General features: G+C 44.9%; 1 pseudogene; it reads left to right on the top strand.

Annotated features, from left to right (window-relative positions):
* Positions 1-7,083: 7,083 nt before the first annotated feature.
* On the top strand, positions 7,084-7,622 carry LOC125155638 (ERI1 exoribonuclease 3-like; annotated as a pseudogene).
* The last annotated feature ends 7,819 nt before the right edge of the window (positions 7,623-15,441 follow it).

Raw genomic sequence — 15,441 nt, 5'->3', positions numbered from 1 at the left:
GAAGGTCATTTGACTCAGATCTTGAAGACACTGGATGCGTATCAAGGCAATCTGTGCAGAATGCCAGATCAGTGGATTAGGATAAGGGATAGGATGGTAGTAACCAGATGAAAAGCAGGTTACCTTTGGAGATGTGACGGAGGATGCCAACCTCAGACAAGACTCTGGCTTGCTCAGAGGACAGGGCATGCTGGTCAGAAGGCATGGCACTGGGGTAGGAAGCCAGGTGGACAAAAGAATGTCATATGTGGGACACTGACCAGCCGAGAGGTGGGACAATCACATGGGCATATTTGGATAATGACGAGAGTTTTCAATGCTTAGGTGATTGTTCTGCATCGTTGTGTTTTACCACTCGCCCACACTTGAGCCATCTGCGGTTCTCCAGCTCTTTCATGTTTCACCTTCAGGGGCAACTTGTCAATGTTCCAGATATTTTCATATACCCAGCTGCTTCTGGGGGCATGAAATTTGGTAATGGGTTTACTGTTCTGTTTATCCCAACTGCCTTCAATCAAAGTTCCTTCTTGTTGACTGAAGAGGCTTTCTGACAGTCTGGATGGAATGTGGCAACCATGTTTCCAGATGTGACAGATAAGAATGCAGAAGGTGGGGCACCTGGATGGCTCAGTTGGTTGGGCAACCGACTTGGGCTCGGGTCTTGATCTCTCGGTTTGTGAGTTCGAGCCCCGCATCCGGCTCTGTGCTGACAGCTCAGAGCCTGAAGCCTGCTTGGGATTCTGTGTATCCTTCTCTCTCTGCCCCTCCCCCACTTGTGCTCTGTCTCTCTGTCTCTCAAAAATAAATAAATGTTAAAAAAAATTGAAAAAAAAAAGAATGCAAAACGTTTCTCAGTAGTCTTGGGGAAATAGTGACAAAGACTATATTTCTATGTACAGCGCTTAGAATAGTACATGGCACATATTAAACAGTATATATATGTATTATTACTAATAACAATGATATATAAATATAATACACTATAGCATCAATATAGTGGTATCATGATGAACAATTGTTACTAATTTCTGCTGTGTCAAACACCTTGTTTTATATCACTTGTTACTTTTTTTAATATGTGGTAAAATATACATAACAAAAATGGCTGACACGATACCTTTTACAAGTATACAATCCAGTGGCACTAAGTGCCTTCGTTTGCACTGCTCAGCGACCATTGTTACTTTTCATCCCTGCTCTATTTTCTGTAACCCCACGTCTTCCCAGTAGGTGGCCTCTGGCTCAACTGCCAAAGTTGTGAGGGCTTCCGCTCAGAGGTCAAGCCTTAATTATCCAGGCGAAACAAAGAATTGAACAGCTCGCACGGACTTTCTTCGGTGGATTTAACCGGACTAATTACGTTTTTCTCAGGGGTGGGGACTATTTAACGTTAGATGATGTCCGGAGTCCACGTTCCGGCTAATCGGGGATTTAGGAGTTACTGTACATCATCCATACACAAATTGGATCATTTTAAAGGAAGTAAGTAAAAGTGTTTTGAGTGCACAGTGGACTGGTTGCCCACGAAGGAGGCAAGAAGCAGGGAGGTGTAAATCGGCTGTGCCAGAGACTAAACTAGGAAGAAAGCTCAGCATGTTACATTATAATAGGTAGTGTGAAGACGATACTTTTCTGCAGTGAGCTATAAAGGCCTTTACAAACAATTGGCCGGTGACGATAGTGGGGCTTGATACTGGCCACGTATTATAAAGAATCTTCTCCGTCCTCCTAGCAGCTAACCTCCTAAATCAAAGAGTCTTGTACTTCTTCCGAGGGCAAAGTAATAGAAAGCACCATGCTCTCAGCAGGAAATAAAACTCAAATAACTAAGCACCATATCATTCTACGGATATAACGTGTATATGAATGAATATATTCAGCTCTCATCTTGGTCCCCTAAAAGATGTCAGGTTGCCTCCAAGAGAACATAAACTCCTATCAAACAACTTAGGTTGGAAGCAGGAGAGAAGGCAAAAACAGAGGCAGGAACATAAAGGGGAAGCAAGAAAGAGAAGGACGTGGAAATGGGGACTGTAAACCCCTATGCCTTGCTATGAGCGGGTTTGGGTTTAGCAGGAAGTTTTCAGAGCAGGTGCAAAAAGAAAAACCTCATCAGTTATACAATAGAGTGCTCCCCCCCCCCCACCAATGTTCGAAGAAAGCACTTTTCTTGGTGCTAAAATTAAAAATTTCTCTCAAAGGACCACAGAAAGAGACCATCATGTAATGTGCAGAGCGTCTATGGCAAGAGTAGACTTTATAGGTCTGTTTCCAGTTGAATCCCTCAGGAATGGCTGAATGGATTCCCACCAAAGCAGCTCAGTAAAAGGCCAGTGCTGTGTGATCCAAGTGCAACGCTCTTGGGATGGCCTGGCTTACGCCAAAGGTAGATGTCACAGTCTCTAAAGGGAAATAGTTGTCCTTCAGACAACAGCTCATATCATAAGTAGTGTCTTCTCTAAGTCATGATTTTGATGGCCATTCCGTTAGCAATGAGCTCAAGAATTGCACACTACCCTAATTTTTGCAGAATTCTTATGTTCCTGCACCAGATTCTATCATAAGCAAACGGCAGGAGAAACTGAATGTTTCAGAACAACTAATGGGAAAGAAAATGTAAATTGAGGAAATTACTTCCGTTCACCTAATTTTTGCCTGTAATCTTGGAATAGAGCACCCATCTGTTTGGGTAATGAAACACCTGAATGCGGCTCACAGGAGAATACCGATGGTATGACACATCGACGTGCAAACATTATATGTAGAGGCGAAATCAGATTCTTATTTATAATTTCATTTAGTACAGACTGATCATTTCTAATGATCACCTTTCCTGAAAATGAATATAACATATTTGGCATCACCCGATTCCATTAAACAAATATTTATCGCTCATCATTTGTGGGAAGCAAAATTTTAGTTACGGTAGGGAAATGCCTTGCCCTCAAGGAACTAACAGACTTATTCATAAATTTCTAGCGATTAAAGCCTGGTTTGAGTAATCACATACTAATATTTTTCTTAGTAGCTAACTTCTTAATATTTTATGAAGTGCTGCCGTGTTAACACTCAGAACAATGGACTCTAAACACATTGTTTCCCCCAGAATTTGGAATCATTCAGACTACAGCCTAGATCTTGACACATCAATGTTAGGAGCTCCCTGGACCAGGTATTTGCTTTAAGAAGGTGCCACTTATGGAGATTAAGCTTTGCAAATAAAACCAGGTTTATATTTAACTACCTTCTCCCATTCTTTCTCCCCAACAGCGCTGATTCCCTAGCACTTTGCTCACGGTACTTTCAATGCTCACAGGACACAAGTTTTTCCTGTTTTCATGTTAAGAGAACTTCTTTGAAAACAACCGTCTTTATCGCGTATTTTACCAAAACGTTTCTTGTCATTCTGTGTTTAGCCCCCTCGAAAGTACTGGCCTACCTAAACCTAATGCCACACTTTAGAAAACACCCTTTCGGGGCGCCTGGGTGGCTCAGTCGGTTGAGCATCCGACTCTGGCTCAGGTCATGATCTCTCAGTCTGTGAGTTCGAGCCCCGTGTCGGGCTCTGTGATGACAGCTCAGAGCCTGGAGCCTGCTTCGGATTCTGTCTCCCTCTCTCTCCTTCCCTCCCCTGCTCATGCTCTGTCTCTCTCTCTCTCTCAAAAATAAATAAACATTAAAAAAAATTTTTTTAAACACCCTTTCTACTGATGTTGTGCAGTTTCTTACAATCTAAATCTGTGTGGACGTGGAGGGATGTTAAATTCGGTTGCAGACTTTTCCTAAAGTATATACTTGGAGTGTGAAACCTTCCAGTGGATTTCTTAAATCCTTATCCTATCCCTTTATTTTCTGTCTCCGACCTTTGATCTGGCCCAGTCTTTGAACTAATAAGGATCTGTTGGAAAACATTAGTAGCTTGTTAATTTCTTCTTTCTTTTTTTCCCATTTTCTCTTTCCTCTTTCCAGAGCAAATGACCTTTTTATCGTGTCTCTTTCTCCTTTTCCTTTGTATTGAAGCTTGCATTCAATTAAAATTCCACCTTACAGTCATGAGCAAGTATCTCTTCAGTCATTTCAACTTAGTGATTATTTTGTAAGTGCCGGGCACCTTTACGAGTACTGAAGAGGGCAAAAGCAGACAAAATCTGTCATCTAATGGCATTTACCCTCAAGTCGAAAAAGAAAGACGAGGAACAATAAGGAAAACATGTAGGGTGTCAGACATTATTAGGTCCTAAGGCAAAAATAAACCAGGGGAGGGAACAAGGCGTTTGTGGAAGGGAGGTGAATATTGAGCAGGATGGTCAGGGAAGGCCTTAGAGAGAAAGGCACCCTTGAAGCGGAGACCGGAAGGAGGTGGGGTGAGGAAGCGAATACAGAGGGATGGGCGGAAAAAACGGGCAGGCAGACAGACCAGTGAGTGCAAACATCTTGCCATACAGCTCACACCTCGGGGGCGGTGCAGGAACAGCAAGGAGACAGTGGAGGCTGAAGCTGACTGAGCAAGAGGGGGGTAAGAAGGTGAGGTCAGCAGAAGGGGAGATGGGACCGTAAGGTGGGTGGGAAGAGGCGAGGGTCTGGGGGCTTGGGGGTGGGCACTGTAGCTCTAGAAAGCCCTGGGGGGGGGGGGGGGGTTGCTGAACGAGATGGGAAGTTTTACTGAGGCGTTTTGAACAGGAGAGTTCTGACCCGGGCTCTGCTTGAGAAGAACCTTCCTGGCTGCCGCGTTCTCTAAAGGGGCAAGGACAGTCCCAGGAAGGCCATCCGATGCAACTGCAGGCACCCATGCAGGTCGGGGGTGGCCGTGAGGCTGGTCAAAGCGGTGGGGCCTTCGGACAGATTTTAAGCCGACGCTATCTGCTGATGGACCGGACGGCGGACGGCACGACAGCTGGCCCCCCGCAGGTCCTCGGTCAACATCCGCCCCAGTGAAGCACCGGCCGCGCTCTTTTAAAAGCCTAGCGTTTGTCCAAACGCTCCTTTCTTTGTGTTTTCCGCCCGCTGTTAACAGCTTCCCCTGGGCCTTCCACTCCATTTCACCGGCCACTTGCTGGGAGCGTGGCCTGAACCTCCTCACCTCCCATGAGGAGTCCACGTGGGCAACGGGAAACGCGACCCGCCCGAACCTCCCTGGGGGGGGGGGGGGGTCTCGTGCACTCAGAGCCCACCGCCCCGAGATTCCCCCGAGGCCCCCAGTTCCCGAGCCCACGCCTCTCCCACCTCCGTCTCCCACGGGCTCCCTCCTGGCGTGGCCGCCTCCTCCAGCGTTGCTTCCAAACCCTCCGAATGTTCTCGGGCGCGTCCTCCGTCCAGCCTTGGCGCGGCCCGGCCTCCTCGTGCCGCCGGCCCACCGCCAGGGGCCACCGCGCAGGCGCAGGCGCAGGCGCTCGTGCGCGCAGCGGGGCCGCCATTTTGCACCTCCTGCTGGTCTCTCCCCAGGGAGCGACTCTCGGCTTCCCGCGCGCGCGTTGTGGTCGAGCCTGTCCGTTCCCGCTTCCCTTCTCCTCAGCGCACACCTAGCTGCCTGCCATATGGGGCAATAAAGATTAGGAAATGCTTCCAAGGTCACTCGCACCTCTACTCAGGGCCTATTTCCCTGCGTTTCCACCCACCTTACCTACTTCCCTGAGGGGGCGAGGGGAGAGCCTCCTTTTTTTAGTCGAGGCCAAAACTTGCACTTTGGTTCTGAATCCCAGCAGCCTCCCCCTCCCCCCCCCCCCCAACCTCAGGGGCCTGTTTCAAAAACCCCTGGATAGTTAGTGGTAGTTATAGGACTATTTTGCCTCAACTGATTGAACGATACATTTTATTTCATTTTTAATGTTTTTAATGTTCCTTGTTGAAAGAGAGACGCACGTCGCGAGTGGAGGAGGTGGGAGGGGGAGATACGGAATCCGAAGCAGGCTCCAGGCCCTGAGCTGTCACCACAGAGCCCGATGCGAGGCTCGAACCCACTAACGGGGAGACCGTGACCTGAGCCAAAGTCGGAGTCTTAGAGCCACCCAGGGCCCCTGAACCATATATTTTAAATGGATGGGGGTTTTTCGGATAAAAATTATGTATGACAATTTAAACAAAACAAAACAAAAACCCTGACTCTTTTCTGTCCTTTTCTTCTCTGCTTATAAATACACTTCAGCTTCTGACAAAATAAACAAAAGCTGAATTCGAAATGTCCTTTGCCTTTGCTGGCTGCCTAAGTGTTTAAAGAGCTCCAACTGTGTGCCAGTGTCTCTCCTAAGTACTTGGAAGCTGACCCACTATGGTACTTAGCAAATAATACATCTCATCCTCTTGGATCAGTGCTGTGCCTGGCACTGTGCAAAGCCTTTAACGTGTCTAACCTCCTCTCAACTACCCTAAGAGGTAAATACTACGATTTACGTTTTATGTAAGAAAAACTGAGCCTTTAGAAGGGGTTGGTAACTGGCCCAAGTTCTCCCAGCAGCGCGGTGGGGACCGGATCCCCAACCCGTGTCCCTCCGACGCGCCTCACCACGAAGTCCTGCGTATATTAAGCTGCGGGATGAGGTTTTAGGTTGGGTGGGAGCAGAGAGGTAAGAGATCTGAACAGCTGGTTGCTCACAAGTTTCAAGGACTTCTCTCTCTCCTGTGTGAACTCCCTGTCTTCATTGCTGGGGGCACATCTAAAGGCTACCAACCAAACTATCCTTGCCAGAATAAGGAACTGAGGCACAGGGGTTTCTGGGAACCATCGGACACAGGATCCCGAACCCGTTCGTCCTCTCGTATATTTTTGCTTTTCCTTAAAGGGTATTCATGCACTACTACCGTCATAGGCCTTTTCTCACCCTGTGATTCTGGTTTTGTTTTTTTTTTTTTCATTTTTTTTTTTAACATGTATTTATTATTGAGAGATGACAGAGCACGAGCAGGGGAGCGGCAGAGAGAGAGGGAGACACAGAATCTGAAGCAGGCTCCAGGCTCCGGGCTGTCAGCACAGAGCCCGACACAGGGCTCGAACCCACAAACCGCGACCTGAGCCAAAGTCGGACGCTTTACCGACTGAGCCACCCAAGCACCCCATCACCCTGTGATTCTTAACACACTCTAAAGTTGATGTCATCAGAAGATCCTTACATCAAAATAGAAGAACTGAGTCTCACTGGCCGGGGTCAGAGTGTGCAGACCACAGAGATTGGGTCTGCCTTTCCCACATATGTCCAGCCTGTGGTCCATCCACAGCTTTCTCCCTTCTGTACCCAGCTCACCAGGATTACTGAAGCCATGGCGGATGGTCAGCCAAGCCTGCAGCAAGTGGTGGAGACGGTGGATGAGCAGATAGCAAAAGAAAGCCTCTTCGATCCAAATGTCAATTTTTGTCACGTGTGGAGACTGGGACTCGAAAGTCCCAGGCCAGGGCCATACTTGGGTTTGCCAGTGGCAAATTACTTCAAGCAGTGGATTAATTTGAAAAAGGCTTACAGCTTCACCATGGGCTGCTGGCCCAGGAATGGATTTCTAGACAGGAACCAGGACCCCAGCCTGCAACACATAGGCGGGTCCCACCGCAGCACGATGACTACAACATTGCCAACATCATAAAGACACTTGCATATCAAGGCCTCGTCTTCAAGCAGACATCAAAGCCATTCTGACTGGCCCAGGACAGGATGGGGCAGGACAGGGTAGCTGCTTGGCTCAGCCTAGAACCCTCCTTTCCCTCACCAGAGAGGAAAAGGGGGAGTGGCATGGCTCTGCATCCAGTGTGCCCCAGTCCACCCTGTGGACCTGTGTCCTGGGTAAGGACTTGGCCACTTGGCCCCTCGGGAGCAGACACTTTGTGTCCCCCACGCCAACCCCTCAACCTCAGCCCGGTATCAGCCCCTCCCATTGTGGGCCTTGTCCAAGACAACCCATGCACTCACAGCCTCCTCCCGGGTATGTAGGCTTTGCTGGGGCCACCAGGCCCCCCCTGTGCTCCCTTCCATCCATAGTGCATGGTGTGTGGTGCCCTCAGGGCTCCAGGAGAGATCAGGCCCAACCTTGTGTCTACCCCCGTCCCCGCTGTGAGCATGCCACTGGATAAAGTCGGGGAACTAGAAAAAAAAAAATGGAAGAACTGGGCTAGAACCAAGAAGACTTCACTACAACTAAGTATGATGTCATAATACTCATAAATAAGCAGTAAAAAAAAAAAGATTAATGAAGGTTGGAAGTGTAACTCATGACGTGTGGGAAACATGTCTGCCAAGAAACAGTTATTGTATCACACCCCTGTTCAAAATGCCAGAATAGACATAGAGGATACAAAAATAAAGATCACACTCCATTTCTGCGCACATAAAGCCCACAGTTAGCGGGGGAGAAGTCATGTGTAAAACCCTCAGAAATCATTTACCAGGCAGGATGTGACAAGGACTTGGCACGAGTCAATGTGGCTTGAGTAGCCACGGCTCCCAGCACCTGAATACCTCACCAAAATCTGAAAATTTCCCCTTTGTTAGGATGTATTCCAGGCAGGAACCCTCACCCTCAGGATGGGGGAGAGGAAAATTGAACGGCTCATGGGAGTCTGGGCTACGGGAGCCTGGACAGAAGCTCCCGAATCAGTATTCAGGTTAAGAGTTGAGAAGGGCATTTCCTTCGTAATCTCTTCTCTGTGGGTGGACTTCAAAACATCAAATGTTTTGAACCTTTATTTTTCGATTGGAGAGCATTTGAAAATACCTCACTAAATCACGTGGAGAATTCATAAGCAAATGAGAGGAGAGGAAATGAGCGTGTGGTTGTATGTTTGCGTGTGTTGATGCGTGGTTGAGAAAAAGGGAGGAGAGTGACACATCAGAAACATTTGAATAGTTGTGGCCTGACTCTGTGGCCATGAGAATCTCATAAAGCACTTCATCTATTCCTTGGGTTAATTATGTGCCACAAATGAATATTAGATGAGAGCACTGTGCACGCCCTTATTTCAACTCATTTAGGATTTCCTAACTTATGACTCATTGGCCTTGTGATTATGAGTGCTGTTTTTGGAGGTGGCCATAAGAAGTTCCACATGTTTCCAAAACAGGACTTCAAACATTTTTCTAACAAGTGACATGCATTCTTTAAAGACGATAAGGTATAGACAGCTCCCGACTTCTGATGGTTGGACTTAAAACAGTTTTGTGGCTTCATGATGGTGCAAAAGCGACACACGTTCAGTAGAAAGTGTACTTTGAAGTTTGAATTTGGAGCTTCTCCCCAGCTACCCAGATGATCCTCCTTCATGACGCTGGTCACAGGAAACGAGGTACGGCTCCCACTCAGCCTCGTGATCATGAGGGTAAGCTATCGACACACAACCACTCGCCACCCACATGGCCATTCTTATTGTCATCTCCAGTACAGTGTTCAATAGATTACATGAGATACTCAACACCTTATTATACAACAGGCTTTGTGTTAGATGATTTTGCCCAGGTGTAGGCTAATGTAAGGGTTCTGAGCATGCTTAAGAGAGGCGAGGCTAAGCTATGATGGTTGGTAGGTGTATTAAATATTTTCAACTGACGATAGGTTTATCGGGACGTACGTAAAGGAAGATCTGTGTATTCAAAAATATATTATTTCACCACTTGGCTTGGCTAAATAATCTAGTCTGTTCTGGCCTCCGATGAAATTCATTCTGTGTGACATGAGGAGGTTCAATAGCTGAGTCACAGACAGCACATCCAGGGCTGCTCCCTCCCAATGGCTCAGTGACTGTCTGCTCCCAGTGTGCCTCTGGCAAACTCCGGAGCCTCCGGGGACCTTCCAAAGGGCACACCCTGAACCCTGGGCTGTGTGAATTCTACTTCTAGTGTGGTAGCTCAGAGGCGAACTGGACTAAGGTTGTAGGGTGGGAGAGAGACGATTTCTGAGCAGCCTCTTGAGAAATTGGCAAGCAACTCACAGCTGAACAGAGCGAGTCTACGGGCGAGGAGTGAAGAATGGAGGGGTTAGCCAAAGTCAGAAATAACAAGTTCCAGCTTTATTCAGGAAGCACCCCAAATTCTTTTTTTTTTTTTTAAATATTTACTTTTGAGAGCGAAGACAGAGTGAGCAGGCAAGGAGTAGAGAGAGGGAGACACAGAATCCGAAGCAGGCTTCAGGCTCTGTGCTGACACTTCAGAGCCTGACGTGGGGCTCGAACTCATGAACTGTGAGATTATGGCCTGTGCCGAAGGTCAGATGCTTAACCGACAGAGTCACCGAGGAGCCCCAACCCCTTTTGTCATTTAATTGGACAATAGTTGTCATTTACTAAATGTTCATAGATAGGTCTATCTCTGGATTCTCTAGTCTGTTTTGCTTATGTAGTTGGCTATTCCAATAATATTACCAAATCTTCTTTATTCCAGCACCTTTAAAGTGTGTTCTGATATCTAGTGATGTAAGAATACCCTTGCTAATCTTTCTTTGCAAAATTTTATTGGTCATTCTTGTACATTTGGGTTTCCTATATCAGCTTCAAGATAGTTTTGGAATCTTAATTGGATATTGTTTGAACTCCAATTGGAACTGCATTAAAGTTATAAATTAATGTTGAGGAAAGGGATATTTTTATGATGTTTTCCTATCTAAGGACATAGTATGTCTGATCATGTGTTCAGACCTTGTTTTATGTTCTTCAATAAGATTTTATTATTTGGCAAAAGACAACTGTAGACAAGTCAATAAAAAGTATATTTTTAGAAATAACATTTTCAATGAAAGGACAAATAAAGGGTTTATAAAATATAAAAGGCTCTTATTAATTAATAAAAGAGGGATAAACAACCAACAGAAATATGAGCAAATGGGGCACCTGGGTGGCTCAGTCAGTTGAGCGTCTGACTTTGGCTCAGGTCATGATCTCGCAGTTCGTGGGTTCAGGCCCTGCGTCGAGCTCTGTGCTGACAGCTCAGAGCCTGGAGCCTGCTTTGGATTCTGTCTGTCTCTCTCTCTCTCTCTCTCTGCCCTTCCCCCACTTGTGTGCACACGCTCTCTCTCAAAAGTAAATAAACATTAAAAAATTTTTTTAGACAGTCTCTTTAACAAATGGTGCTGGGAGAACTGGACAGCAACATGCAGAAGGTTGAAACTAGACCACTTTCTCACACTATTCACAAAAATAAACTCAAAATGGATAAAGGACCTGAATGTGAGACAGGAAACCATCAAAACCCTAGAGGAGAAAGCAGGAAAAGACCTCTCTGACCTCAGCCATAGCAATCTCTTACTTGACACATCTCCAAAGGGAAGGGAATTAAAAGCAAAAATGAATTACTGGGACCTTATGAAGATAAAAACCTTCTGCACAGCAAAGGAAACAACCAACAAAACTAAAAGGCAACCAACGGAATGGGAAAAGATAGTTGCAAATGACATATCGGACAAAGGGCTACTATCCAAAAATCTATAAAGAGCTCACCAAACTCCACACCCGAAAAACAAATAACCCAGTGAAGAAATGGGCAGAAAACATGAATAGACACTTCTCTAAAGAAGACATCCGGATGGCCAACAGGCACATGAAAAGATGCTCAACGTCGCTCCTCATCAGGGAAATACAAATCAAAACCACACTCAGATATCACCTCACACCAGTCAGAGTGGCCAAAATGAACAAATCAGGAGACTATAGATGCTGGAGAGGATGTGGAGAAACGGGAACCCTCTTGCACTGTTGGTGGGAATGCAAATTGGTGCAGCCACTCTGGAAAACAGCGTGGAGGTTCCTCAGAAAATTAAAAATAGACCTACCCTATGACCCAGCAATAGCACTGCTAGGAATTTACCCAAGGGATACAGGAGTACTGATGCATAGGGGCCCTTGTACCCCAATGTTTATAGCAGCACTCTCAACAATAGCCAAATGATGGAAAGAGCCTAAATTGTCCACCAACTGATGAATGGATAAAGAAATTGTGGTTTATATACACAATGGAGTACTACAGGGCAATGAGAAAGAACGAAATATGGCCCTTTGTAGCAACGTGGATGGAACTGGAGAGTGTGATGCTAAGTGACATAAGCCATACAGAGAAAGACAGATACCATATGGTTTCACTCTTATGTGGATCCTGAGAAACTTAACAGGAACCCATGGGGGAGGGGAAGGAAAAAAAAAAAAAAGAGGTTAGAGTGGGAGAGAGCCAAAGCATAACAGACTGTTAAAAACTGAGAAGAAACTCAGGGTTGATGGGGGGTGGGAGAGAGGGGAGGGTGGGTGATTGGTATTGAGGAGAGCACCTTTTGGGATAAGCACTGGGTGTTGTATGGAAACCAATTTGACAATAAATTTCATATATTGAAAAAAACATTTTTTTTAAAAGAAAGTGAGCAAAGATCAAGAATAGGTAATTTACAGAAAAGTAAATCCAAATAGCTTACAAATATATGGAAAGATGTTCAAACTCACCCATAAAGATTTTCAAACTGAAGATAAAAGGAAGTATCTCTTTATACCAGGGTTTCTTACCTGTGGCACTGTTGGCATTCTAGGCTGGACGACCATTTGTTGTGGGGGTTGCTTTGAGTATTAGAGGATGTTTAGCAGAATCCCTGGCTCTGCCCACTAGAAGCTAGCACACCTAGTCCCCCACCTCCCCCCGACACCATGATTAACAGGACAATCAAAAATATCTCCAGACTTTGCCAAATATCCCCTGAAAGAGACAAAATCATTACCTTATTTTCCAACTATCAGACTAGAAAAAAATTTTTTTTTAACTTGACTACATCTATTGTTGGCAACGATGCGGTGCAAAAGGAAGACGCTCACATGTTGCTGGTTTATGCAAAACAGCTGAACAATGCCTATTAAAATAAAAATGCATATACTCTTTGACCCAGTTCTCCCACTCCTGGAAATAAATCCCGGAAAAATGAAACGCACAATACACAGACATATATTGTACATGGATGTTAATTACAGCATTGTTAACAATGAACAAAAAACTAGAAACAGAGTCAGTGGTCATAAATAGGGAATGGTTGAATAAATTATAGTGCACCCACACAATGGGGCATTAGAAAGAATTAGAGCTTAACCTTACCACAGTGGAGTGTTTTCTACAAATTATTCCTGAGAAAAGCAAGATTCAAAAGCATGGAGTATAATTCTTTTTGAAAAACGCATGTCCTCACGTGCTTTTACATATTAACAGAGAAAAAATGTCCCTCACCAGTTTATTTACACCTACAACATAGGCAAAAAGATTTGTAGATCATATACCTGACAAGAGCCTAATATACAGAATATATAAAGAGTTCTTACAACCCAACAACAAAAAGACAAACTATCCAATCAAAAGTGGGCAAAAGACCTGAATGGCTTGAATGGACATTTCTCCAAAACAGGTATATATAAATGGCTAACAAGTGCGTGAAAAGCTGCTCGTGTTGAGCATTAGTCATCAGGAAAACGCAAACGAAAACCATATGGGGCTACCACTCCACACCCCTTAGGTGAGGTATCTCCAAAAAAAGAAAAAGAAAACAAGTGTTGGCAAGGATGTTGGGAAAGCGGTGCCGCTGTGTGGAAAACAGGTACCACGTCGACGAACCTTCAAAATATTACGCTAAATGAAAGAAGCCAGATACAAAAGGTCGCATATTGTAGGATTCTTTTTGTATGAAACATCCAGAATAGGTAATTCTATAGAAACAGAAAGCACATAAGTGTTTGCCAGGGGAGGGGGAAGGGAAGGGGGAGCAATTGCTTAATGGCTACAAGTTTCATTCTGGAGTGGGGAAATGTCTTAGAACTTGGTGTGATGATGGTTACACAACACTGTGAATGTACTAATGCCACTGAGCTGTTCACACAAACACGGTTAATGGACAATCTTATGTGACTGGTACCTCAATTTCAAAATATATTGTTTTCCTCTGCATTTGTTTCCTCTTGTTGCTTAACAAATTACCACAAACCTAACAGTTTAATGTAATAAGATGTCATAAAAATGTAATAATATTACATTTTTGTTTTTAATTTATTACTCTTTTTTCAATGACAACAACAAGTCAGCTCGGGGTTCTAAAGATCAGAAGTCCAGGTGGGCTTGGGTGCGTTCCCAAGTTTCACTTAGGGTTTCACAGAGAGAAATTAAGGTGTTGGACAGAATGGACTCTTACCTGGACGCTCCAAGGAAGAATCTACTTCCAAGCTCTTTTAGGTTGTTAGCAGAATTCAGTTACTTGTGGCTGACGGACTGAAATCCTCAATTCTTGCTGGCTGTCAACCAAGAGTCGGTCTCAGCCGCTACAAGGAGCCCACATGCTTGGCACGGAGCCCCCTCCAGCAGTAGAACATCGAATCTTTCTCACTCTTCAAATAGCTCTTTCTCTTCCGCTACCAGCAGGAAAAAAATTCTCCGCTTTTAAAGGGCTCTTGAGATTACATTGGGCCCACCTGGATCATCTCATGTTGCCGTATAATGTATCACAGGTGCATTATCTTATCAGATTCACGGGTTCCACCCCACATTCAAAGGCGTGGGGATTATACAAAGGCAAGGGCCATTGGGGGTCATTCTTAGAATTCAGCCTAGTGGGATCTCTGAGAGAAAAACATTTCTCCAAGAGAAATATTCCTCTTAGAGAAGACATTTTCTACCCAATTCCAGAACAGTTATTATCTGTTCATGCCCAACATTGCAAAGAGGATTTGAGGTGCCTAAGTGATTTATGCCAAGGAAATTTTTCAGAAACAGTGATTTACAGATTAACACAGCTCAGGTGTCTAAGCCTCGGAAGGGACAGAAAGCTGTTCTGAACAGGTAGACTTCTCTGAGGCCTTTACTGCTTTTCTTTCTCTTTCCTTTTCTTCCGCTACAGCACTGAATGTACAAAGCAATTGCCAAGAGGACAGAGGTGTTCTCTCTGGAGTCATGATGAGAGGTAAATACTATGGCTGGAGTCTAGGGGACTCGATAATCGTGTTATAAAGAATCAGATGTTCTCACTTTTTGGTCTCAAGATTCCTGTTATCGAGGACCCTAAACTAAAGACTTTTTGTTTTTGTGGCTTATTCCTATTGCTAGTTTCCAGATCAGAAATTAAATCTGGAAAGTTTAATAAACACAAAACGGTACAAGCACACATGCTCTTAGCTTTTGGAGTGATGATTCATCGCATATCAGGTAGCCTCTAAAGTGGAAAAGGAAATAAAGTCTTAGTATTATTATGAAAGTAAGTTTGACCTTCTGGAACTCTGACAGGTTCCAAGGACTCCCAGGGCTTTTTGGATCACACTTTGAGGCTCACCGACAGATGTAAATACCACCAAGTGCATTTCTTCAGATTAATCAACTCACATATTTTGGTGTATTCACTTGTGCAGCCTTAAAAACAAATCTTTCCCTTTCCTGTTAGGTCATCCCATCCCCCACTGATTTTTGTGGCTGATGTATCTCGTTGCACAAAGTGTTCTTTGCTGTCACAGGAGGAAATTGAGCTCCGTGT

The sequence above is a fragment of the Prionailurus viverrinus genome, chromosome F1, assembly GCF_022837055.1.
Source record: "Prionailurus viverrinus isolate Anna chromosome F1, UM_Priviv_1.0, whole genome shotgun sequence".
Classification (NCBI taxonomy): domain Eukaryota; kingdom Metazoa; phylum Chordata; class Mammalia; order Carnivora; family Felidae; genus Prionailurus; species Prionailurus viverrinus.
Note: the sequence above shows the minus strand (reverse complement) of the source record. Positions and strands in the feature narration are given on the sequence as shown.